The sequence below is a fragment of the Canis lupus genome, chromosome 38 (assembly GCF_011100685.1).
Source record: "Canis lupus familiaris isolate Mischka breed German Shepherd chromosome 38, alternate assembly UU_Cfam_GSD_1.0, whole genome shotgun sequence".
Taxonomy (NCBI): domain Eukaryota; kingdom Metazoa; phylum Chordata; class Mammalia; order Carnivora; family Canidae; genus Canis; species Canis lupus.
The window spans coordinates 18,009,873-18,036,896 of NC_049259.1; the positions used below are offsets into that span (position 1 = coordinate 18,009,873).

The 27,024-nt window shown below is 51.6% G+C and overlaps 1 protein-coding gene and 2 long non-coding RNA genes across 4 annotated transcripts in view; 2 read left to right on the forward strand and 1 right to left on the reverse strand.

Annotated features, from left to right (window-relative positions):
* The window catches only part of FAM78B (family with sequence similarity 78 member B), an 88,532-nt gene that overhangs the window by 19,670 nt on the left and 41,838 nt on the right, over positions 1 to 27,024 (forward strand). The window lies entirely within an intron of this gene.
* On the reverse strand, positions 1,188 to 18,025 carry LOC111094470. Its single transcript, XR_005385748.1, has 3 exons — positions 17,749 to 18,025; positions 9,869 to 10,077; positions 1,188 to 7,143 (listed from the first exon to the last, which is right to left on the reverse strand). It is a non-coding gene; the product is annotated as an uncharacterized LOC111094470 (long non-coding RNA).
* On the forward strand, positions 9,539 to 20,234 carry LOC119868054. Its single transcript, XR_005385749.1, has 3 exons — positions 9,539 to 12,082; positions 15,932 to 16,126; positions 18,636 to 20,234. It is a non-coding gene; the product is annotated as an uncharacterized LOC119868054 (long non-coding RNA).

The window sequence follows — 27,024 nt, forward strand, 5'->3', positions numbered from 1 at the left end:
GGAAAAGAGAGAGGGTTTTTTTTTTCCACAAAGAAATGGCAGGTCCCTCCTTCAAGTGCGGGCTCTCCACTTTGATGTCCTCTTTCTCCCTTGAAGCTGGAAATTCTGCCCCGAGGAAAGTTAGTTTACACCTTGTTACTGAAGAAAATAGCTGAAGTTTGAGAGATAAACAGCCGCCCACTGCCTGTCTGTCAAGAGCCGGCACAGCTTCAGATGAATGGGAGACCTCTCTCTGCTCCCCCCTCCGCCGCCCCTTGAGGCTCTGATGCTTGGTGCTGAGGACAGCCAGCTCCTCCTCCCCATCCCTGCCTCCCACCTCCGGGAATTGAGCTAATCCTTTAGGAAATATTTAGTGTTCATAGGCCTCTCTTGCATAGAAGCAGTTTAAGGGTTCTTGTGATCCTGGATTTAAACCCGTCTCTTTCATTTCCTACAAATTTATTGCCATCTGTTGATTTCATTCCTGTGACACCCACATCAAGATCATTCATAAAGAGGAGCAGAACCACTCCCAGACCCTTCCCTTACTCAGCACTTTCACCCCAGCTGAGTGAGCGTGCCTGGGTCTGTGAAAACATACTCTCCCTCCCTGCTCCCTCTCCCCCTCCCGTTCTCCTCCGTCATCCTCTATACAGACACACACACACACACACACACACACACACACACACACACGCACACACACGTTTGACAGACTATCAAGCAGTTTTGAGTTCTGGTGTCCATTTCCTGAGTAATGAGAAGCAGATACTCAACAGTCCCTTTATCCCGTGGGAGCCCTGGATGCTGGACCTGCTGATTTGGTTTCAGGATCTCTGCTCTGCCTTTTGTCAGCTATTTTGCCTCATGTCACTCATTCCTTCGGGAAGTCCCCTTTCTCCTTTATTCTGGTCCAAGGTAAGGTAGCAGGTTGTGTCTCTTCTGTCTTGCAGCCCCTGAGGGCTCCCGCCCACCCTACCCACAGGAGGCTTGGAGGGTTTGGGGAGGAATCGGAGCCCAGCGCTCAGCACAGGCCTGGACTTGGTTCAGGGCTCCACCCGAATTATCGCTGGTGGTGTTTGAGCATCTGCCAATCCTGTCCCTTAACCTAATCTTTCTCACACCTGCCCACCTTCTTCTCTCCACCTGTTCGTCTCCCCAGAGAGCTTGTCTGGCATCCTCCCCCAACCCCAAGTCTGGATGAGGTCTCCCTCCCCGCCCCCTGCCCCCAGCCTCTACCACACATTGATAGCCAGCACGCATGTGTTTCCAGATATTTCATATATCTCAACTCATGTAATTCTCGATCCAACGATCCTGGGAGCTGTTATTATTATGGCCACCTCTAGATGAGGAACTTGAGACAGAGAGAAATTGAAGTATTTGCTCAAGATCACATATCTCTTTAGAGTTGGGATTTGAACTCCTGATCTGGCTTCAGAGTCTGCATTTTCATAACCATTCTGTGTCTTTCATACAGGCTCTGTGGCCTCCTGTACTGTTGATTGAACCATAGCCCTTTCTGGATTGAGCTCCTTGACCTGAGAAGCTGTGTGCTACTCACACTTGAATCCTGGAACTGGCCATGTGGCCCAGCTCCAGGCAGGACCACATCTCTTTGCAGTTAACCCTTCAGCCGGTCCATCCTTCTAGGCCTATGGGACTCTGATTTAAGACTAATCCACTTGATTCAGCCAGTTGCCCACCCATCACTCTACAACAGGCCTAGAATGCCTTCTATTAGTTAGAACCATGGGGTCAGAGACTTAGAAGACAAAACCTCCACCCTTGGGGCACTTGTGTCTTGGTTGAGGAAGTAAACAAGATTATACACAAACCTAGAGTAGGATAATTCCTTAAATAACAAACAAAGCCAGTTTCTTTGATTGATGGTCAGTCCTGACACAGGGCCTCCCCATTGTCCCAGCTGGACTCCAGACCTCTTGAAGAGAGGGACCAAGTAAGTACCTCTCCGTGGGCTCAAGGCTTCTTGCCACCCTGTGTCTTAGCTTCAGTTACATACTCTTCCCAGAGCTGGATGGTAGAGGTGACTCAAAGGAATCAGTCATCTGGGAGATCCCAGGTTGGAAGTGGATTTCTGGGGGCAGAGCCCCAAAATGCTATAGACCTGAGTTCAGGAGACTAGAACCTCCTTTAAGCATAGTCTGACACCACCTCCCCGACAATTACTTTCCATCGTGCAATGTGTCCTACTGAGCTACCTTTGTAGAGATCTCTAGGCCATGGTCCCCTTCCATGCCAGCATGCCTCGGGTCAGAGCAGGACTGGCTGCCACAGTGCCACTGACCCTCACCACCAGTCTGATCAGAGGAGAACTGTGTCCAGAGCAAGGAAACTGGGATGCAGAGAGCACCACAGCTTGGTAGGACCAGCCCAGCACTGGAAGCCTGCCTGTTCCCCCCAGTCTCCACACAATCCAGCCCAGAGCAGTCTCCCTCCTCCAGAGTCCAGGACACTTGCAGACCATGTTTGGCATGTCCAGCTTTGCATCCGTCAGTGCTTGCAAAAGACAATGCTGTCATGGGCTGTGCATCCAGTTGCTGCCAGCTATCTGTGGTTATCCTTTGCCAGGCCCTATGTAGATATGTACCTGTCCTCACCTCCAAGTGGCAACACACTTCCCTCTTCTGTAAAATGGGGCTAAACATGCTTACCTTGTAGAGTTTTTGTGAAGATCCTGCAGCTACTTATCTAACAAACAGTTGTTGAAGACCTATTATGGGCCCAGCTCCCAACACAGAGTAAACAGTCACAACAGCTTTCAGAAAATCTGTCTTTGGGAGTTTCAAAATGATGTGAAAAATGTACAGGTAGAAACACTCCACTGTCTTCCTTCAGTTATTTAAGGCTCCAAGGATGTTCAGAGAGAGGAATGTCTTGCTCAGTCACCAGAGTAAAGCGCACAGAGCAAGCCTCTGGTGTGTTCATGATAGGGCATCGACGATTTATCTCGCTAGGATGTAATTGCACGTTGACTTATCCATTTGTCCCACTGCAGACTCTGAGGGCAGAGACCATCTCCATGCATCTTATGTGTTCTGTTGGGACTACCACAGGTGAGCCCTTTGGGAGTTCTCCATCTGTTTACTGGCCCGGCCCTCTATGTCAGGGGAGCACGGCCCACACGTGAAGACGGCATCCACTTTGGGAGTGCTTCATGCCCCTCTAACGTAGCTGCTTTTGGTTACAAGGTGGCGAGGCAGCCTGGGCTTTGGTGTCCAAAGACCAGATCATAGCCTGTAGAATGACAGCATGGGCTAGCTGGGGAAATTCCAGGTGTCCTCCTTGCTTTGTGATTCTGGAGCACATTCAGAGAACATCCCGAGGTGGCAAAGGATCAGGATATTCTTCAGGTAACGTTCAAGGGACTGTAAGAGCTTAGGGAGGGAGAAGACATGGCAGGTGTCTTGAATTATTTGAGACACCATCATATAGCAGGCAAAAATGTTTAAGCTCTTTTGAAAGACCCCAAAGGCTAGAAACAAAACCAATTATTAATTAATTCAACAAGTATTTATTAAGTACTTGCCACATGCCAAGCACTATTCTAGGCATTGGAGATGCAGTAATGAATAAAATAGACAAAATTCCTCATCCTTGTGGAGTTTACGTTCTAGCTAGTGGAGACAATCGAAACATAAACATGATGGGTGGGAGCTTCTTGGAACCCCAAAATGGGCTGCGTGGGAGCTAGGCAGGTCTCTGTGTTCAAGGATACTTTTAGGACTTATGTGGTTGACTAGACAAGATGAACATCCTAGTTCCTTTCAGCCCTACAATCCTATGAGTCTGAGGCTAGTTAAGATGGGTGATCTCCCTTTTTTTCAGACAACTCTAGGCCGAATCGTGACCTCCACTCTCCAGCAACTCCCATCCTATGAGGAGAGATGAGGCGGGTGCAGGGACTATTTTTATGCGCAACACCAAAAACCACTACTGGAATATGCATGTGGGGAAGGGGAGGTGGTTGCCTTTCCTTGAAGTTGACATGTTGTTGAGCCTGAAGAGAACCACAGAAGATGGGCAACGTGGTTGGACCAATTAGGGTGTCAGGAGGAGGGAAAGACAGGATTGAGAGCAGTGGAAGCTTACTTACTCCTTAGATGGAGACTTTGATGAGGAGGGAGCAGAAGAAGGAGACAAAGGGGAGCCCGCAAGTGGAGACCCAGGACCTCCAGCCCCACTATCCCCAGGCCCTACTGTCATCATCCTCTTTTGAACTGCAGCGTCCCGGGTTCCAGGAACACCGCTCAGTGTGGTGACTAGGTCTGGGACAGCCAATCTGGAGGGCAGGACAGAGGGCTGAGAGGGATATGAGAGGATGCAGCTTCTGGACATCCCCAGAAGCAGCTGCCCCTGGGGAGTCGTCAGGGGGCGGGGGTGCTGCCTCCATTGTTAGCCTTGGTTCTCTTCCGTTCTCCTCCTTCCTGAGCTTCTGCATGTGGGGCTGTGGAGAGAAAGCCACCAGGTGTGGAGCAGATGCAACTGAAGCAGAACCTAGGGCTTCAGACTCCTCGCTTCCCATACTACTACTCTGCATTTTTAGGGCCGCTTCTGCCTTTCAGTGTTTTCATGTCTATTGATAGCAACAGGGTGCAGCAGCAAGAACACGGGCCTGGGAGCTCAGAGTGCTGGGATTCTGGCCTTTTGTTTGATTGCCAGTAATTCTGTGAGATGGAGAAAACAGGGATGATCTCCTCTAATCTGCAAGTGAAGAAACAGAGGCAGGGGAGAACCCATGCATCCACATTTATGGGAACATAACTGGTATTAGGACCTGGACAGCATGACATAGTGAAGACGGTACTGGACTTGTAGTTCAGAGGCCTGGATTCAAATCTCGGCACAGCTACAATCCAGCTGTATAACGTAGAATAGATTAATTTTCTGATGAAATTTATTTAATTGGCTACAAAAGAAATAGGAACACTGGAAAAAGAAAATACAGCCAATGGATGACATCGTGGTGACATAGTGACATCCTGGTCCCATCAGCTCTTACCATGTCTGGGGCTGACATGGCTAATCTATCACAGCACACTGCCCCACTGAGCAGCCCCAGGGTCCTCCTGGCTCTTGTCGTAAGGCCACTGCTGAAAATCGGAGTTGGCATATAAAAGGAACTCCCGTGCCATCTCTCCGCTAGATCTCCAGGTTCCTTTCTGGCCATCCTGGGCATCAGAACCTGTTCTTCCCACCTGCACCCCATGCTCTTTTCACCAGGTCAGACCCTCTCTTTTCTGGAGATTAATGAGAGTAACAGAATGGGAAGATGTAGGTGCACGTCCCTCCTCTTGCTCTTTGTCTCATGTTTCACTACAGTGTCAGGGCCCCTACTGGCCCCTACTGTGTGGTAGTTATGGGGAGTGAAGGGGAGAAAGTCAGCAAACACTTTCCAAGCCGGAGAATGCGATGCAAGTACGACCCCATAGCAGACACTCCGGGGTGCGCCCTGAGCCAGGCGCTGTCCTAAGGCGCAGGGGTGGGCACTGTTCAGTTTGCTCAGGCCAGCACCCTGAGCTCACCACTAGATATCTCCATTGTCTTCCCATACGGAGGCTGAGAAGGGAGCCAGGCCCGTTGATCTGGAACAGACACACCGCCCCGTTTTCGGGCAGGGGAGCCCCGGGGCCAGGGACAGAAGGCAAGACTCATGCTCCGTGAGCTCATTGCTTTTTTTCTTTTGGCAGATCTTCCCGTGGCCCCTTTCCCCCCTTATCCACTCTTTGAAGTCTCTTATTTTGGCTTATTGCTTATCAGCAAAGTCAGGCTGCTGTAAAGAGAGAAAGGTGAGGGTCACGGTTTGTAGTGACCCCGGCAGGAGGGTTGGCAGCAAGGGCAGCAACGGAGCGGAAGGAGGAGGCATGAGGATAGGGCTGTCCTGGTACCCGCACCACCCATCGGCTCTCTGGGGTGGGGGGCGGGGTGAGCACACCCTGAGAGGTCTGCCTCCTCAGCCCCACACCCCTGCCCCTGCGGCCTCCGGCTTTCCATTCCCCGGGCTCTGGGAAGATGAATGTGTCATCTGGAAAACACTCAGCGCTTCTCGGAAAAAAACATGCTGTGAGTTCCGACATTGGTAGAAGACTGAACTCTTATCAAATCTCTGCCTTGCTCTGTGCATCAGGATTCTTACGACCTCGCTCTGTTACATCCTCTGGGTCCTCCGCTAGTTCCCAGCTGGTCCCCTGGACAAGCACATCGCTAGCAAAGTTTGGTGAAGACTGCACTTAGCCCACCTAAAAATCCGGGTGAATGGCAAGTCTCCCTCAAAGGGGCTGTTTGAAAAGATTTACTGCTGAGGCTTTGCCATGTTTCTTCATTTTTCCCCCTCTCCACCTTGTGAGTGCAGGAACCCCTAGGGATTTCTGTGGTCTTGGGAGACTAGATCTCTCCCTAATAGCAAAACCAACTTTCAGAAAAAGGGTTTGGTCTGTACTGACTCTGAAATACCTTGGATGATTAACCTTTGCGCTGTCTTTGCAGAGCACACTCAGAATGTGACTCTTCAGGGGAAAGAGAAACTCATTTAGGCACCGACCACCTCTCCCCTCCCCAGTTGACAGGTGCCTTGGTGTTAAGTGCTGTGTCTGGGCCTGTGCTGGAGAACCCTGGGCCCATGATGGAAATTGTTCTCTTTGGGATTCCCCCTGGCTCGGGTGCCTCTCCATCTCTCTCCTCGGCTGGCCACAGAAGGAGATTCAGACAGTGCCATCCATCTGCCCTTTCTTTGAATCTTCAAGGAGAATGTCTTTACCCAGCATGTCTTATACCATTGGACTGAATAGAAAAGCAATGAAAGCTTATCCCTTATTGATAGTGAAACAGACATGGGGTGATGCATGCTTTCATTATAAGTGGTGATCCAGAAGGATTCAGGTAATGCAACCTGAAGCTCCATCGGGATGGTGTTTCCTTTGCCATCCCATCTCCCAGCCTCAGCTCTTGGAGTCATTCCCAATACACTCTTTGTTCAGAAGTGAAAATTTTGGACTTTGAGAACAAAAGAATGTGTTTTTGAAGATTTCATTGCTGTTACACTGTAGTTGGAGATTATATATCCCTGCCCCTTGGCTGACTTTTTTTCATTTTTCCTCTGGGGCAGCCATAAATCATGTCCACGTAGGTGACTAAAGAAAATTCCTTTAAAAAAAAAAGAAAAGACAATTCTTACCAAAGTAGGTTCTACCTGGAAGTCATTTGGAGAAGGTAAGGCCCGGTAGGTGGCCTGAACTCTTTTAGGGCACTTGTAGGAACCTCAAAATTGACCTAATTAATGTTTTTGCATAGTAATATACCTGTTTTCATTGTAGACTTAATTAGCTTCTTTAAAAATAATTCTTCAGGTGAAAGATGTTAATGACTTCTCATCCTGCCCTGCTGAGCAGAGCCAGAGAACTTGATAGTTTTAGGCCAAATAAAAGGAAGTAGTACTTTACGCTGTAGGTAGTAAATGTGCAAGAATCCTTACTCCAAGAAACAGTATGGGCTGAAATTATAAATAGATTCCAGGAATGAACTTTCAGAGAGTCATGGATGACAGATATAAATGGGGTTATTAAATGGAAGTTAGGGGACATTTCCTAAGTGCTTAAAGTTAACATTCTAGATGTGTCTCCCATATTTTCCCATGATCCTCTGTGATACCACTGTCAAGGGTTCCCTGTAAGGTGGGGTGAATGCTGGTCTGATCTACTGAGGTGTTTTAAATTTTCATCCTCCACTCTTGTTAAGCCAGTTTAACCAGTTTAATCTAATTATTATTATTATTATTATTATTATTATTAATTATTTTATTTTCACATTCTGGTCCCTTTCAATTGGCCACTTCTTCAGAATGCTTTGACATGATTTGGAAAATATAGGGCGTCCTAGAGGCCAGCTATGAGATGGGAAACCCCTGAGCTCTGGTCCTGCCTCTGCCAACTCATTGCCTGACCCTCGGGTGTCACTGTACCTCTCCTGCCTGGTTTATCATATCACGAAGAGAGGGAGTTGGATGCAAGCTCCCCTGAGGTCCCACTGGTGGGAAGATTTAGAAATAAATTCAATATGCACACTCATTCCGGGAGTGCCTGGAATGAAAGAATAGGAGAGGGTGGGGGGACTGCTTTGCCTTATTTTTCAAGAGGGATCAAGTAGAGGACTTCCCCCTTCTGGGGGGAAAGGAGCACCATGGGGACAGCACCAGGAAAGACCTGTCAGCATCAGGGAAACCCTGGTATATTCCTCTTCTTTGAACCTGGTAAAGGAAGTGGGCGACATGCAGGGGTGAGCCTGGTATGTGGGGGTTGTTGGGCAAGTCCAAGTTTGGATGTGGCTCTGTCACCAGCTGAGTCCATCTCTCACTGGTAAGACAAAGATGATAATGTAGAGCTTGTGGGATTGTGGCGAGGTGGCAGTGAGCGGCATGAAGTCTTGTCCAGTTCGCGGCATGAAGTCTCGTCCAGTTCCTAGTATAAAGGGAGTGCTCAGTACATCATAATGCTCACAGAAGGTGGCAGAGGTTCCGAACAGGATGATTAGGGTGGCAAGCTCCTCCACGCCAGTGGCCAGCCAAGAAACAGCAGCCTGCAGCTGTACAGAACCCACTCCAATTAGACAGGCCTGGGGTTTGCATCAGAAACCATTTCTAACCAATACAAATCAGATTTGGTGTTCCACATCATATCCACGGGGTTCTATATTCTTTAAGATTTCTCAGCTTGGTGGATTTATGTTGCTTTAAAGTTGTATACATTCTCCTAAGTCCATAGAGATAGCAGAATCACACCTGTGGGGTTTGGGGACAGATCTCATAGGAGGTAGCGGGTCTTCCAGTCTGGGTCATGTGGCTGTCACCTGCCAGCAGAATTTGTAAATTGCAGGTTTTTTGTTTCACTAAAGATCTTGTGCACACCTCTAGCGTGCATCTTTGGGAAGGTGTAACTCTAAACCTAGAATTCTGAAATAACATGCATTCTCTCCCTAGAATTTGCATAACCTACCCTTGCAGAAGACCGATGGGGGCCCTTGATAGTAGGAGTTTCAGGCACTGCATGCAGCTGCTGGATCAAGGCAGTCAGCTCTGCGAAGCCCTGCCCTTGTTCCCCATGCAGGAGGCCAAGAGAAGAACACAGGTGCAGACTCCAGGAGGTATCCTATCCTCAAAGAGAAGAGGAGGGCCACTTGGCCATTCCCAGAGTCAGCAATGCCTCCTGCCCTGCCAAGATCCTGCCAGGTTCACACACACACAATTCGTACCTCCGCTCATCGTTGGCAGTGCAAGTTCTCCAACAAATTCCCAGCACTGCTGGTGACCTGAGATCGGCCCCAGAGATTGTTTCCATATCCCAGAAGGTATAAGTAGCACTGTGGACACCCCTACAAACTTCTCTTACTGCTTTCGCCATGGTTCACGCAGGAAAGCCGGCGGATACCACAACGCATACCACAACGCATTATTTGATCACACTAATAAGCTGGCATGGTAACTTGAGCCACTGCTTATCTAGTAATACTTCCGGGCAGTTAGCAACCAAGTGAACCACCTGGTTCGCATGGTTGATGCAATATATATATATATGAAATATATTTTATATATTTATATAAATGTATGTAATATATATATATAAATATATTAGAGTGGTTCCTTTATGGAAGGCAACTAGAAGCAAGAACTTGGTCGACTTCATCCTAACATGAGAGTCCTTGTCTAATTAAGTAGAACAATTTGGCAGGAGGGAACAACCGTGAGGTCAAGAATCCTACTACACTGGAGCGGTGGGGGGGGATCTCCTGCTGCTGTACCTTATGGTGGTACCCGGGAAAAGAGGTGACATATGGGAAAGCCCTTTGTCACGAGGGCTGACGTTCACCAGCCACTTACCGTGCGCAGACCCTGTGGCAGGCAAGTTACAGTCATCTCGCTTCATCCTCAACTACTACCCCGCCAAGGGAAGTAGGAGTAGGAGTATGCCCCCGTGACAGGTGAGGGAACGGCCACGTGAAATTTCAATGACTTGTCCAAGGTCACGCTGTTCAGTTGCGGTGACAGATTTTGGATGTCGGTCAACAGCCAGTGTTGCAGTCCTCACCCTGTTGAGTGTCGGGGGTAGAGCAGAGATCCTGAATTATGCCCTCTAAGTAGCCAAGTGAGAACAGAAAACCCAAGCAGCTTCCAGTTATACACGTGAACTGCTTCACCCCCACGTAACACAACGGTCATGATAACACTGAACATCCCATATTCGTTTTATGAGAAGTTTTATTTAATAGCGACAGCTACTACGTGCCCGGGCTTCACAGCCTGTTGCTCTCACTGTAGAGACATCTGCTAACAAATTTTAGAACCTGGAGAAGACCGTCCATAGGTGAGTGATTATGGCCTTCCTGACTTTCAGCCTCGGATTGAAGGAGTCTTTCTCAACCGAAGTCGACGGCTCTGATCGGAGCACAAGTGATGCCTGTCACTGTCGCTGGGAGGCTGAGGTCTTCTGCATCCAGCTGAATGTCTCCTGTGATGTGGGGCTGAGTTTTTCCAAGTCCTGCCTCCCATCCTAGGCAGCCATGCTGCTGAGGCTCAGGCCCTGTAATCAGCACACAGCCACCACCTTTGCATTTTCCTTCATCAGACATAGAGGATCTTGGAGGTATCCGGTTAGGAACTTCTTGAACATGCTTTAGCAATCACACAGCTTACCCCTGATCCCAGTGACATGGAACTTCATGTGATTTTATACTGTTGTCCTCACATTGTGCCCAAATCTGCCCAATGTTGTCTTCTCCAGGAATTCAGCTGTGTCCACTGGAGCCCCCAAGATAATCTTGCCAGGCGGCCCTGCAGGCACTTTCTGAAGTGCTTGTGCCCCCAGATGCCCACTGCCCATCAGTCTTCTTCAACCCCTTTCCATCCCATTGCTTCCCCACAGATGGCAGGTTCTGGGACATGGGCCCAAATACTCAGAAAAAGTGGCATCTGTGTCTGTTGGGCCCCTCCTCCTCCGTGCCAGCATGCTGCCCTTCTGCTCTCTTGAGTCAAGGAATCTAGTAACCACGGCGTCATGTGGGGTTTCCCAGCATGGCATTCCCACCACTGGATGCCGACTCACCATGGGCTGCTTCTCAGGCTTCATCACCATGCTTAGAGTGAGGAAAGCCAATCTGGATGCTCTTGGGTCTCAGCAAAGCCACTGCGTCGTCGAGGGCTTAGCTCTCCAGGGACAGGAAAGGGAGGAGGTAGCTTCCTTTCCCTGACTCGCTTCCCAGCATGGCCCCGTGGAGTCGCTTCAGTGCCAGAGCAGTCTGGCTCTGCCTACTAGGATGAGGATTCGCTGCCCACTGGACCTCTTGTTTGGCTTTCCACTGTCTTGTGTAATTTAGAGGGACTCTAAAAAAGCATCCTAGCTCCGGAGAGGGGTTGATGGGCCAAATTGTTTGACCTTGCCCACATCCCTGCGATCACTTTAACATCTACCAGGCTTAGTAGCAGCAGTCTCAGTTGGGTCCGGTGCTTTTGAGTTTGTGCCGTGGTGTCTGTCTATGCAGATAAGTCAGGAGAAGGGACACAGCTGGGAATCAAGGAGCCAGGGGGTAGATCTATTTCTGCTACTTAAATAGCTGTGTTATCTTGGGAGAGTCGCCTGCCATGTTTGTGCCTCAGTTTCTTTAGCCCCATCATGGGGTTAATAGTGCCTATTTTACAATAGTTCAGGGTTTCTAAACAGGAGCCTTATGGACACTTTGGCTTGAATGATTCTTTGTTGTGGGGGCTGTGAATTGTAGGGTGGTTAGCCCCCTCCTGGGCCTCTACCCACTAGATGCTAGTAGCACCTCCCCATTGTGACAACCTGAAGCATCTACAGACATTGCCATGTGTCCCCTGGGGGGCAACATCGCCCCCCAGCTGGGAGCCACTGCATTAGCTCCTAGGATTACTGGGATACACAGAATAACCACCGGTGTAAATGCAGACCATCCTGGTGCCACCATCAGCATCCGTTAGCATTTTGGTCTTCTCTGCTCTGACCATAATTATGCAGAAGCAGAAAGAAGAAACCGCGTATTCTAAGCCAGGCCCCTGTGTGATCCAGCAGGAAATGTGGTATGTCTGTCTGTGCTTTACCTTCGTGCAGTTCAAGTGTCTTTCTTTTCATGTGTGTAGTATCTACTGTGTGTGAAGTGAAGAGCCGAAAAGATGAGGAGCAGTGCCTGTTTTCATGGGTGATAAATTCTAGTGGGAGGAATTTTTCAGCAGAGAAGTGACTGGAATGCAGAGCTCCCTTACCTGAGACCAGGAAGAGGTGCTCAGATGGCAGAGAGGAAACACTTCATGGGAGAGCTGATGTTGGGGATGGGCCCTGGGGGTTGAGTAGGATTTCAGCAGGCAGGTGTGGGACAGCAGACACGGGACAGCGCAGCCGGCAGGTGTTCTGAGCACAGGGAGCAGTGTGATGCTCCTCAGGGCAGAGAACCACAGAGGATGAGAGGACGAGGCAGCCAGAGATGAGACCTGGTGGCCAGCTTCTGAAGGCTCTGCACATCAGCTGTGCCAGCTGCCCTTAATGTTGAGAGTGGGGAGCTATGGGAGGTGTCTGAGCAGTGGAGTGGTGCAGTCAGAGCCGTGTTTCAAGCATTTGGTGGCAGTGTCTGGAGTAGACCGGAGTGAGGGGAAGCCGAGAACCAGATGCCTCGTGGCCTGAATGAGAGTGATGGCCGTGGGAGTGGGGAGCAGAGGGCGAACGAAGGAAGAGGGACAGGGAAGCAGCAGGACTGGTGACTGGTGAGGGAGGGTGGGGAGGAGGCAGAGGGACAAAAATGTGGACTCTGGATCCCTGACAAAGATGAGGCCGTTAATAGAACAGGAGGGACAGAGGAAGGACCAGGAATCAGGAACCGTGGGCCCTGGCGAGGCGCCGGGGAAGAGCATTAATCATGTGAGTTTGCCAGAGGCTTCCACTCCCGTGCCTGGGCCGGGCTCACACGCTTCCTGTGGGAAAAAGCACGTGCTTGTTTGCTCAGGGCTTTGTTTTCTTCAGTGGGGATGGGCTTCTCAAATCTATTTATAATGTTTTTAGGGACTATTTACGTGACCCTCAAAAAATAACATTCGGTGAGAGAAAAAGAGAAGAGGTTCAGTCTGGGGCCTTCGTCCCTGTGCAAAGCACCTTTTTGTAAGCAGAAAGAATCAGAGTTTGGAATTAACTAAGTTAACAGCAGGAACAGAATCGCATGCGGAGCATGTGCCATATGCTGTTTTTTCCGAATATTCTAACAATACACCAGGACGCCCTGAGTCTATATACACTGTCGTGTGCCCACAGCAAGCACTCTGAGCCCGAATTGGTACCGCTGGGCTTCCTGCCACTGCTCACACCACCAGGCAGGAAAAAGGAGCTGGGACTCTTGGAGCACGAGCAGGGTATCCCTACCAAAGGCTTCTGCCCTCCAGGGCCACCTCAGCCACATTTGCATCGTGTCCTCTCCGCAGGTGACCCGATTGGTGTATTTTTCCTCCCTTGGACTTTGCTTTACCCCTCCCTAGGCTTTTTATCATTTTGTTCCAGCTCTCTGTAATTATCACGTTGATCCTTAAATGTGTCCAAGGAGGGGCAATCAAAGCGATGGCTCCCAGGACACCCATCCATCATCCATCCTACATACATTTTTAGTCATTAATATTTATCTGCTAACCAGCCACAGGGATGCTGTGTGCTTCTCTGGGGCCACCACAGGGGAGAAGGCGGTCTTGGCTGACAGCCCTGGCCCAGGTTTGCTCCCAGTGGGAAAACAGGAGAGGCCCAAGGACCAGGTCCCCCAGGCTCTGGCTCGTGGATGTGGGCGGTGGGATCCTGCTGGAAACCACCTCTGCTCTGTTCTCCAGCTGATACCTGAAAACAGTGGCTTCCGTGTGTGTAGCTTTCCACAATTGAATGAACTTTTTCATCAGTATGAGCCCAGGCTGTTGCTGTGACGGAAACTAGCGTGGGTATTAAGCCCATATTTCAGGGAAGACTGGGGTGCACAGAGGTACATGACTTGCCTGATACACTTTTGGTGGCAGCAAATTCCATTGCACTATTAGTAACAACAGTAACAACCACTTATCGAGCACCTATTGCGTATCCAATGCTTTGAGCAGAACTCTGCGTGCATCCAGCAGGGCTCCAGCTGATGGAAGAGGAATAGTAGAGACTCAAGACTGGGGGCCTCCGGGGCACCAGATCCCGGCCCTCAGGGAGGACAGTGCGCTTGCCGTGTGTGGGGACAGGTGGGGGGACAATGCTCCACATTCCCAGCAAAATCCCAAGCTCCGCCCTTGATTGGTGGCGATTGTGTGGAACCTGCTGATACAGATCCTGTCCCCATCCGGGGCAGGGTGGAGCTCAGACATGGTCGTCAGTGACTGCAGCTCCAAGAAGCAGGGGGAGGAGACAGGCCAGGAAAGGGGAGCTGTCGGTACTGTCACAGCCCTTGTGCACACATCATTTCATTTAATACACACTCCCTCCAAGGAGGGGTGGATGTCTGCATTTTGCAGATGAGGATACCTGTCCTATTTGGATATCCCGTTGCCCAGCAGGGTAGGAGTTGAGGCCTCTGTTATTCTCCCCGCGGCACCAGAACTGGATGAGATCATCTCTGGGATTCCTTCCAGCTCAGACTTTTCTGAGTCTTGGGTCCCCTCAGGCCTAACTTGGTTGACATAGGAGGACATCAGGAAGCTTTGGTGTGGGGCGCCTGGGGGGCTCGGTCAGTTGTCTGACTCTTGGTTTCAGCTCAGGTCATGATCTCGTAGGTCGTGAGTTCGAGCCCCACATCGGGCTCCACACTCAGCAGGGAGTCTGTTGGAGATTCTCTCCCTCTGCGCCTCCCCTCCATGTGCTTGTGTGTGCTCTCTCTTATATAAATCAATCATTAAAAAAATAAAAATAGAAACCAGCAGCAGCAGTTTTGGTTACCATGTGGAGGGAGGGGGGGTGTCTCTAGCATCAGGATGGACACCTGGGCTCTGATGTAGAGTCCTCCCTGCCCCTGGGGTCAATCTCAGCTCTGAAACTTGCTACTTTTAGGTCACATCACATTTGGCATCATCTTGCTCTGCCTCAGTTTCCTCTTCTATGAAGTGGCTTGTAACTGTGACCTGCAAGAGCCTGTGTGATGTGGCCCCTCACTACCTCTGCTGCTTATCTTCCCAGTGCTCACACCTCCCCCACCTCCCGAGCCTCCTTGCTGCGCCCTGAGCACCCCCTGGCACAGTCCCACCTTGAGGCCTTCCCACTGGCCTTTTGCTTTGCCCAGAATCTTCTTCTCCCATTCTCCACGTGGCCAACCCCCTCACTTCCAATAAATGTTTGTTCAAATAGCATCTTCTCAATAAACCCTAGCTAGACCATCCCCCCCGGCACTTCCGGCCACTCACCTCTACTGTTCTACCCGTATTTCCCTAACCTACGATGTGGTTTACCTTGTAGTTTACTCGTATTATGTCTACTGCTTGCTCTCTCTATTCAAGTCAAAGATCTTTGTTTTGTTCTCTACTCAGTCCCAAGGACCCAATGCAGAGTCTGGCATAAGTGGGTGCTTGTTGTACCGTTGAAAGGATTGACACAGATTTACAAGGATTAAATTAGATGGTACTTGTTAATAGCTTAGCTCAAAGCCTGACCCATGGCAAGGACTCAAGAAAAAGCCGCGCTCATTGTATCTGACTTTCATATTAATTAATTTGCTGCCATGTTGTAGTTTGAATTCAGGCCCTACCAGAGGGAAACACTTGCCACATGTAGTGACCCGTCCATTGTGGTGGCAGCCCCTCCTTGGCCACATGCCTTGCTAGTAGAAACAAGTGTACCCTTTTACTGGGCCCCGAGGCCCACTGAGGTGGGTTAATAGGGTCAGCTTCATCACAACTGGAGAAATCAAGTCAGGGCACATTTGATCACTTATTTAGGAGCAGCAATGAGTTACCACTGGGCCAGCACCTGATGGAAAGCAAAACTAAAACAAGGAAGAATGCCCTGGCTCCAGGTGAAAATCTCCAGGCGAAAAATCACTGCACACCCCAACGCTGGCCTTATCATGTTATGTTAAGGAAAAAACACAACTGTGGGAGCTCAGTTGTAGAAGCCTTCGTTCGTGCCATGAGGTAAGCCTCCATTAACCACAGAGAAAACCAAATTCACTTAAAGAATATAGACACAAGGTGCAGAGAAAGTGTGGCCGAGCCATCCAGAGGCGTTTGGCAGAAATAGGCGGTGGGCAGCGGGGCTCTGGCCAGCTTGTGTGGTTTGCCGGGACACGGGTAGTTTGGCCTCTGACTCCATTCCTTCCATGGGTCTGCAAAATCCAGCTCCATGGAGTCTTTTCTCCTTCCCTCCTCGTCCGCCAGCCGCCCAACGGAGAAAGTTCTATTCAGTTCCATCAGATCCATCAGACGGTATTTTGTTAGTGCGGACTCTGTCATAGCCAGGAGTGAGGGTGACTGTCGCCATCCCCGCCCTGGAGGGCAGACTGCAGCCCGTGAAGCCTTTTCTGGGCACAATAGCTAGGAGCACAGGCTCAGAGTCATGGGCCCCGGGTTTGAACCCGGCTCCGCTGAGTGCTAGCTTTGCGATCTAGCTTCTGCGCCTCGGTGTCTTTGCTTCATAAAAGGAGGATGAGCAGTATGCCTGCCTCGCAGGGTTGCTGTGAGGAGCAAATGGATTCAAGTGTGTCACTGCCTAGAACAGTGCCTGGCACGTGGCAAATGAACATTATATAGGTGTGTCTTTGCTGCTATCGTTATTGTTGTCCAGGGACATTCTGCGGTAAGCCGTAAAGGTGCGCAGGTGTGCCAGGAGCTCAGGAGGGACATCTGATCTACCCCAAGGCTCTAGGAAGGATTCCTGGAAGAGGTGACAAAGCACTGAATCTAGGAGGATGAGTAGGGGGGATCCCCAGGTGGCTCCGCAGGTTGAGCGTCTGCCTTCGGCCCAGGGCGTGATCCTGGGGTCCCAGGATCGAGTCTCACGTCGGGCTCCCTGCATGGAGCCGCCTTCTTCTGCCTGTGTCTCTGCCTCTCTCTCTCTCTCTGTGTCTCTCATGAATAAATAAATAAAATCTTAAAAAAAATAATACAAGGATGAATAGGCATTATCCATGCAAAGAAGGTATAGACGGTCCAGGAAGGGGGTGTTGAAAACCCTGAGCAGGAGACAGGCGAGCACGAGGGAGTGCAGGAGGCTGGTGTCGCCAGAGCGTACGGTTCCAGGAGGGACCCTGAGTAGCGAGGCGCTAAGCTGACCGTGAGCTCAGATCCTGGGGGGCTTTGGTCTTTACCCTTCTGACTTGTTTTTCCCCCAGATCCCACTCTTCTCCCCGCTTTGGTAGGCCCAAGAGTGGGGCTCAAACACCACTGCGGCCAGAGTGCAAGAGGGATGGAGACAGGTGACCCGAGCTGGCCAGTTCTCCCGGCCTTTCACCGGAACCGGAACTGGAACCAGCTGGGAGCGGGGCGCTTGACCCCCCGGTGCGTGGCTGGAGGCATGTGCTTCCGGGGGAGCGGAGGCCACGCCCCATGGAGGCATGTGCTTCCGGGGGGGGGGAGGGCGGGGGAGGAGTAGAGGCCCCGCCCCGTGGACGTGTGTGCTTCCGGGGGAGTGGAGGCCCTGCCCCCATGGAGGCGTGTTCTTCCGGGGCGGGGGCGGGGGGGGGGGGGGGAGGCCCTGCCGCATGGAAGCATGTGCTTCCGGGGGAGTGGAGGCCCCGCCCCGTGGAGGAGTCACCTACCCTGGTTCCCGTAGTTCTTCCTTCTGGGCTGTGAAATTCCCCCCCTCCTGCCAATAAACCCTTAAAAAAACAAAAACAAAAAAAACAAGATCTCTGGTTGGTCTGTGACATTTGCAGAGGAAGCAGGCCTGACTGCTGGGCCGCCCTCGGGGGGGCCGGAGTTTCCTCGTCTGAGCCGCGAGTTGCTGCTGAAGGCGTTCAGTTGGGGTCGGCCGTGCGTTGGGGGCCCCGGGCAGCGCGAGGGGTCCAGGGGGACGCGTGGGGTCCGCCCCGGCGGCAGCGGCGGCGCGGGGGCCTGGCCGGCTCCTCGGGAGAGCACGCGGCTCCTCCCCTCGGGGTCCGAGCTCGAGCCCCACGTCGGTGGGTGCAGACAGGCCTCCAAGTAGCAAGAGACAAGGCAGCGGATTCTAGAAACGCTGCGGCGCCAGGAGCCCCCGCCACACCGACTCGGGCTGCGGAGCGTCCGGTCCGCGCTCCTGGACCCGCCCGGTGGGAGGGGCCAAGCTGGCGGGGAGTGCGCAGGCGCGGAGGGAGCCCCCGCTGGGCCCCGCCCCGCCCCCGCCCCGCCCCCCTGCAGCCGCCCTGGTGCCGGCGGTACTGCTCTGCTGTCCCCGCCCGCCACGGGGGACTTCTTTTATTTATTTATATATATATATTTTTTAAGATTATGTTTATTTATTCATGAAAGACACAGAGAGAGAGGCAGAGACAGGCAGAGGGAGAAGCAGGCTCCTCGCGGGGAGCCCCATGCAGAACTCGTCCCGGGACCCCGGGGTCACGCCCTGGGCCGAAGGCAGACGCTCACCCGCTGGGCCACCCAGGGCCCTGGGACTTCCCCCGGGACTTCCTTGAGATGCTTCTGTCTGGTTTCCCACCTTCCTTTAGAGCGGCTCCTGATCAAAAGCAGACCCTGCCCTGTGCTGCTTTTGTGCCTTCCTCCTGGGCCTCTCAGCTGGACCTCGGTTCGGTTCCCCACCTCGCGGCATCCCTGCAGAAGAGGGCCTCCCGCAGCTGGAACCAACATGAACCTTAGACCCTGCACCCCGGACCCTGCACCTGAGACCCTGGACCCTGCACCCTGGACCCTGCATCTGAGACCCTGGACCCTGCACCCGAGACCCTGAGCCCTGCACCCAAGACCCTGCACCCTGGACCCTGCACCTGAGACCCTGGACCCTGCACCCGAGACCCTACACAAAGGACCCTGCACCTGAGACCCTGGACCCCAGACCCTGCACCCAAGACCCTGCACCCTAGACCCTACACCTGAGACCGTGAACCCTGCACCCGAGACCCTACACACGGGACCCTGGACCCAGCACCCGAGATCCTACACCCGGGACCCTGCACCCAGGACCCTGCACTTCGCAAGAGCACAAAGGCTCCCAGGAGGGCCTCAAGGTGGGGAAATGGCATGTTGTCCAAGCATGTTCTATGTCCCAGAGACTTTACAAATGTGACTTCACTGAATTCTCACGGTGACCCTGGGAGATACTTTTCCGTTGCTACATTACGGGCTAGAATGCCAGGGTTCAGAAGGTAGAGTGGCACACAGCTACTAAGGGAGAGTGGGAGCATTTGAATCCAGATCTGTGATGCTTCTCACCTCCAGACTGATTTTTTTTTTTAACCATTTGCGAGTGGGTCCCAGCTGTCTCTGTCCTGATGTCCGTTATGACCTAAGATACCAGCCTGTTGACACACAGTTGGATGACACACTTTACAAACATACGTAAATATCACACTCATGGGGTTTTTCTTCCCCTTCATTATCTGATTCAGGTAGAGGTGGGTCGGACTTCTAAGATGAGGTGTAGTAGCTTCCTTTTCTTTGGCTTGGATTTTCCCCCAGTTCAAGAGTGGCTACCATCACCAGCTACTGGAACCCTCGATCATCCACCTTCTATGTCTCATGCTTCAGGTGGACCTGGGCAGTGTAGCCTCCTCCCGGTTATCAGCTGTGGCATCAGCCCACAAGTGCCCTCCAACTGGGCCTATCCTCTCCCGTAGGGATGATTCCATTCCTTATTCCTGGCGGAGGCACACACACCCCATCCGCTAACTCACTACCCGTGCTTCACAACGATGCCTCAGCAAATCTCCCTCCCAGGTCTGGGAATTAATCTATGATTCAGCAAAGCAGAGAGATGGGGGTGTGGGAGAGTTGTCACAAGCATTCTGGCCTCGAGTATACAGCAAGCACTCTATCGTGCCTCATTGGGAGCTGTCTCGTGGCTCTGTGTCTCTCTGCAGCGGCTGCTGCGTGAGCCTCACATGTCCCGCAGGTGAGCTCTTCCATGTGAGGAGGGGGAGAGGGGTAGTTGATAGGGCAGCCAGACAACCTGGCTCCGTCCATCACTTGTTACCTTGGGCATGCAGTGGCTTCCCTGCTGTGTGTCACAGGGTCCCCCTCTGTGGAATGGTGATAAGAATAGTACCTATGTCCTGGAGTTGTGAGAATTAAATAAATTAGCCCATGTACAATGCTTGGCTTGCCTGTTAGTATGTGGCACCCCATGGGGGTCAGCGAAGGGCGTTACCACTCTTGCACCCTTGTCCTGGGCTCCATGCCTTAGAGGGCCTGTGCCACAGGGCATGGAGCTCTGAATGGCCAAGGAGACATAAGTTTCCATACTCCCCCTTCTAAGCCATGCTTCAGGGATTCAGGACCCCAGAATTCCCCACTGAAACTGCTTCAAACCTGCTTCCAGGACCCATGGGGAGCTTTCCCCCCAGGTCAGCCTCCTGTGGGTGGCCTCCACTGCCTTGGGAATCAGAGGCCCCAGGTGGACTTCGATGTCCCACCACGTGGGTGTGGCCCCTCCCTGACCATGAGGTCCACATCCATGGGTGCGCCATCCCTTGCCACCATGGCTCAACCTGTAAATATGTGGACTCTGAAAATTCTGAATTGGAATCTGCTCTTCCAGATAGGAGGATGTATAATATCCCAGGCAGGAGAACAGTACATTTTTTACCTAGCCATTTGTAGGCCTGATTTGTAACTCTTCAATATTTACTGATATGGCCTGTGGGCTTTTTCTGTTCTTGCCCCAGACCCTGAAGATTTTCGCGGTGGGCCTGGTGGTGATACTCGTAGTGAGGAGTGAGATCAGGAGCAGGTACTCTGAACCGAAGCTCTGGGGTGTGTCTGCCTTACTGTGGTCACTTCCATCCTCACTTCCTCCCTCCACCAAGTGTGGGCGAATAGATGGAGATAGAGAGGTGTTGGAGACTTAGCTGCAAAGGACAAGAGAAATGGCATTTGCATACGTGGCCGGGGGATCCAAGAGTCAGGCTGACCCCTCTGCCCCAGGGTGCAGCCACTCATCCGGGTTACCTGTCAGCTCACGGTGGAGGTCTTCAGCTCACCGCCCACCTTTTCTCTCGGAAACAGCTCTCAGGTCCTGTCCTCACCCGCCTACCTCACTCCAGGTGCCACTGGAATCTTGTGCTTTTGCTGTCTTCGGCAGCCCTTGCAATGGCCCTTGGGGATATCCCTCCTCTGTTCAGGAGCCCCTGGGGCCCAAGTGAGCACAGTTGTCTGTACATCTGGGACTCTCACCAGCCAAGATCAATCCCAATAATTCACACTAACATACACAATTGTATTTCCACACAAATCGGGTTTGTTCTTCCCTCATTTCCACCCTCTGCCCTCTCCTCTCCAAACGACCTTCAGCTTTCCAACACCCTGGGCAGCACATCCAGTGAGTCTGTGTCTCCGCCCATGTTCCTGCAGCCGCTGGGCACCCACTGGTGGGGTGATGCACAGCTGGCCAGCAACCGCAGTGAAAAACAGTCCCCAGGCTTTGGAGGCAGCATGGTGTGATGGAAAGCACACAGACACACACAAGTTCAAAGCCCAGCTGCCTCACTTACTTCCTGCATGTCTTTGGACCAGTTGCTTAGCTTCTCGGAGTTGGCGATGCTGCGTGTATAAAACACGGATAATCTGATCTTCTAGTTATGTGAGGATTTAAATAGGCCATACAGATAGAACCTGGTCCAGGTTCTCAAAGAATGTGAAGGCAAGGACTATCTCCAGCTTCGATGGCCAGAACCCCACCCAGTGCCTGACACCATACATGTCGGTTGTCTTCTTTAAGCCATGAGGAGCTGACTCCACTGAGAAGGGCGGGCCGAGTTCAGAGGGACAAGGAATAGGGGACCCAATGGCTGAACTCCACACGAAGCTGGCTCTGGTGACCGGTCTTCTCTCCCATCCTTAACTTTCCTCCCTTGGCTAGGAAATGTCACTCTTGAAATTCAGACTTGTGTCTGAGCTGCTCAGGAGCTCTCTGGGCCCGGGGAACCATGCACCTGTGAGACGTATGGCCTTGGCAAGGCTTTGGGGTAGGGAGGGTGGGGGTGTCCCTCATGTTGATAGCACACACATCCTTTATTCTCTTGACCACTTATATTGGGAATGCCGATGGTCTTTAACTTCTCCTGAGACTATTCATTGGTCTCTGTCCAAGAGGAATGTGTGCTAGAAGTGGAAATGCAGAGAATGTAAAGGCTTGTAAATGGTCAGGAGGAGGGAAACAGCCCTCTGAGGGGACACAGTTGGGAGGAGGGAGAAAAGGAGGGTCAGCTTCCACTTGATACTCTTCTGGGATAAACGTTAGATCATTCGAGGGGTCAGTTGATCTCATAGCTCTGAGAAATCTCCCACACAGAGAACAGAGGCTCATCGTGGGCCTCAGATTGGCGGTTTGTTCTCTTAAATATGATTGCGGGTAGATAGGGGGCTTTGCCCCTCTGCACCATCTTGTTTGGAGTCTTTTATTTCCAAAGAAGCTAAACATCAGGTACTCATGTACTCTGCTGCTTGTAGCAGATGCCACGGAAGGAGCTGAAGGCGACTGGGTGTGTTAAAATCATTTTAACCCATCAAGGCCACTTGGAGTAATTTCCCTGGAAACCTGTGAAAAGGGTTTTCAAGTCGAACTCCAGACAGTTGTAAATGTGTCCTTTTGTTGGCTAACAGAAGGTGAATGCTAATGCTGAGAGGGGATTGGGGAACCAGATGAGTTCTAGTCCTAGAAGCTCTTAGAAGCTCTTTCTGCTCTCCAGGCCTCAGCCTTCCTGGGAAGGCAGTTGGGAGCCAGCCCTATGGGATGGGAACTCAGGGAGGGAGCCCTATCCTGCGGCCAGGTGACCCGGGGCCCATCAGTTCACCTCTGGCCTTGGGCCTTGTGTCTGTAAAAGGAGCACAAGGTATGACTTGAAGAGGAACTCCTAAAGAGAGCCGCCGGCAGCAGGATGCTGTGAGCCGAAGCTGAGAAGAAACACGGGCCTGGGCCTCTGCTATATGGTTCTTATCCCCTCTCAGCCACCGATTTGCTCAACCTAAAGGAAGTCTCCAGATTATGTCAACCGCAGTTTTCTTACCTATGAATTGGGTGATTAGAATTAGATAGACAGATGGCAAACTTTTTCTCTCAAGAGCCCGGTCATAAATATATTGGGCTTCCTGGGCCATATGGTCACCACCGTAACTACTCAGCTCTGCCGTTGTGGCATGAAAACGGCCAAAGGTTACATGTAAATGAATGCGTGCGGCTGTTCCAATAAAACTTTATAAAAACAGGCCACAGGCCCTAGGTCCTGGATTAGAGAACCAATAAGTTTCTTTTTTTAATTCACAGTATTTTTTTTAATTAACAGCTTTACTGAGCTATAACTGATATATAAAAAACGGCACTTATTTACTTATCATTTGATGAGCTTGGACATCTGCACAGACTCATGAAACACACCATCGCCACAGTCGAGGTAGTAAACATATCCAATAAGCTTCCTCTAACTTAATAAAGTTATATGTTTTATCTAATGAAGGCATAAAACCCATTAGAATATGAAATTGTTGGTTCTTTTATTCGCGATGTAATGAACTGAAATTGTATATTAGATGACTATCTTGGGAGATACTTGATGAAAATTTCATAGAATGTCAGACTCTTAGTGCTCCAGGAGATCTCCAGGGTCACAGAGTGCCCCTGCCCCACCTGCTAGGAGCCCCTCTCCCCCTCCCTGAGCCCTGCTTATCCCTAGCCTGCAGAGGGCTGGTCATCTCGGGCAGCAGCCCCCTCTCCTCAAGCCTCTCCAGCGGTGAAGGCGGACTCTGAGTCCTTGTAGCTTTACCCATTGGCCCTACTGCTGTGCGCTCCTTTGTTCTGCCTTTTTCTGAATTTTCTTTCCCCCTCCTGCCCACAGAGCCTCAGAGGACCCGTTGGGCTCTGCATCCCTCAGTGCATTCCTGGCCTGGCACCGCTGGGCCCCACACCCCTCGCCAGCTCCTTGGGTCTGCTCAGCCCAGCCAGCCAGCCTTCCTGTGAGACCCCACCTAGTTCAACCCCCATGCCCTTCCCAGACAATCCAGAAAGCTCTGCCCATGTCCCTCCCCTGGGCTCCCATTCATCGAAGAAGAAGGTTTACAATATATGAGAACCCCTTGGGTATTTTAAATCTCATTCCCCAGACCAATCAAACCCCCAGTGCCTTCGACCTACTTCTATACCTACAATTGAGCCATTCCTGCCATGAATAAAACAGCCAACTGCCTTCTCGACAGAAATCTATGCTCATGAAAGCAAATATCTGGAGAAAAATCAGTGCCATTAAGACTGGGATAAAACAAGCCCTCAGAACTGCACTTCTCAGGTGGGAGCAAATGGATATGTATGTTATTAGCACATTGGAGAAGCAGCTGCTTGCACTGACCAGGAAATGTGGTATCCGGAGTGCCAAGACCGCAAGGGCTCATCCTCTAAAGGCCCGAAGGCCAACTTGCGATTCAGGGGTCTGTTATTCTGCTGTGGTATCGGGGGCACCAGGAGCAAGCTGCGTGCTTCACAAAATGCCAAGTTAGGCAAGAATCCAACCCAGGACCATGTGTATTTCCCTCAACTGGGGAGGGAAGCAGGAGAGCATGGAAACACAGAAGTCAAGATAAAATGCGGGGACCTTGTAGATCCTGAGCCGGGAGAGATGGCCGGGTGCTACCATTAGAAACTGAAGCTCATCCACCTTGGGGTGGATGATTGTCACGCCCACCTTTTTTTCCAGATAGTCTTGAAGGCCCAAGGGGGTGGTGCTCGGGGTGATAGAACAGAAGCAGTACTTGAACCCAGCCAGCGTCTACCCCCCCATGAGGCAGGGGTGGGTGTCACAGCTGAGGAGGGGAGCTTACAGGAGGGCAGTTCTGCAGAAAACACACACCAGAGAAGAAATATGTAAAGCTCGGGGCTCAGTGAACAGATACCTGTCTTTCCAGAGGGACCTGGAGATGAAGAGCTCTTTGACTTTGGAACGGGGCACGTGCAACGCACTTTGTTCTAACTCCATTTGGGGTTGGTTTGGTGTTCAACCTGGACCGTGCCAGTCTGCTGGTGGAAATTTACTCCTGAATGTCCATTCTTCATAGAGAGCGCAGGCTCTTTTCTTTCCCCGGTTGAGCACCTCTTGCTGCAGAGACATGCAGCTCTGGTCAGAGCCACGCATGGCCTGTGTGGGGACAGCGTTCCCCCCATGGATGCAGATGGATCCGACCAGTGCAGGGTGGCCTGTCTCGGCTGGAGCCCAGGGAGCAGGGGCAGGGTGCTCTGGTTCTGATGGAAGAGGACAGAGAGCCCAGAAGAGAACAGGAGTCTGAACACGTGTTTGAGCAGCTGGGCTCCAGGAGGATGGAGAGCGGCAGGAGCCTGCGCCCTCACACAGAGTCACAACGTGCAGGGGGACAGGAAGCAGCGTGGTGGGATGGTAGCGGCGTCTTACATCCATCTGGGGCTTCACAGTTTTCAAAACACTTTCACACCCAGGGCCTTGTTTTCTCTTTAGAGAACGGGTATTGTGATTCCTGGGTTTTTGTTTTTTTTGTTTTTTGAGTTTTTTTTGCACAAGGAAGGGGAGGCTCAGAGAGATTAGGGGACCTTACCGAGGTGGCAGGTGGGCGGAACACAGCTGACCTCCGGCTTGCTTCGCAGCCACCCCCACTGGCTCTGATGTCCTCTCCCCAGGGAGGCCGTCCGCATGCCCCCCGCCCCCCAGCACTGACCACAGGGTCCCGGACTCCTCTCTCTCTGTTTGCCATCACTCGCTAGATCCTAAGCTGTGTGAAATCTTAGTATCCCCAGGGCCTAGGACACGCCTAGGCACATAGAAAATGCCCAGGAGATACCCAGAGTTCATTGAACATGGCTCCCAGGGCCCACCAGCTCTGTCCCACTGCTGCGTCTACACCCTCTTTGGCATCACGTCCACCCACCTGCCACCAACCGACCTCAAATGCATGAAGTGCTTTCCTACTCCAGTGCCTTTGCCCTTGCTGGCTCCTCAGCTTCCACACATCCATGCATTTCTTTCCCTCCCTTCTTCCAGGTATTTGCTCCAGATGACAATGGGACAACAGTCTCAAAGAGACCTGCCCTGCACTTGTCTTACCCTCATTACCTGGGTCCTGTTTGTTTGTTGTTTATTCCCCCAACCGTCCAAGCTTCCTGAGGGCAGGAGCTTTGTTTGGTTCCGTGCAGGGACCCCAGGGCTTAGAACAGTCTCTGCCACTCAGCAGACATTGTGGAATGAATGAACAAGCCATGTGTTTCGTGTTAAGGCACCGAAAGCTGCTTTCGGCCACGTGTTGAGAGGACAGTAGTACGTATGCCCCTCCTAAATCTCTCACGCCTCATCCTTCCTCCCAAAATTTAAAAACTACCATCTCTAGGCTATCGAATGAGGAAGGCTGAGAGGAACCATTGATACAGAACCAGACTATCTCCCTGGGAGTCAGGAGCCCCTGGTATAGACGTGGGTCAGACACCATCCTAACTGTGAAGAAGGCCGACTCAGAATTGGGGAGGAAACAGCAAAGAACCTACACTATAGTGTAGTTTTCCTACATTTAGGAATCCACATTGTTATAGTCTCCTGGGCAGGCCCCATGTCGCCTCTTCTGTGTCCTTGGAGGTGACTGGCACAGAGCTGGGGAAAGGATGAGTAAAGGTCGCCTTCCCACCCCCACTCTGTTCTAATGCAGGATGGACTAGAGATTTTTTTTTTCCCAAGTCCTGCTGGAAATCTCCTGGCTGGAAACCTTCCCAGATACCCAATTTTCTTGCTTGAAGTGCATTTCTTTTCTCCTTGAAAATTAGCGGAGGAGAATTTGTCTCTGTTACAAACCCCATCCTGGTGCAAAGTGCAGAGGTTTACCCTTTATGCACAAACTTTCTGAATGCTCAGTGTGTGCAAAGCAAGTGCAGGGCCTGGGGCTCC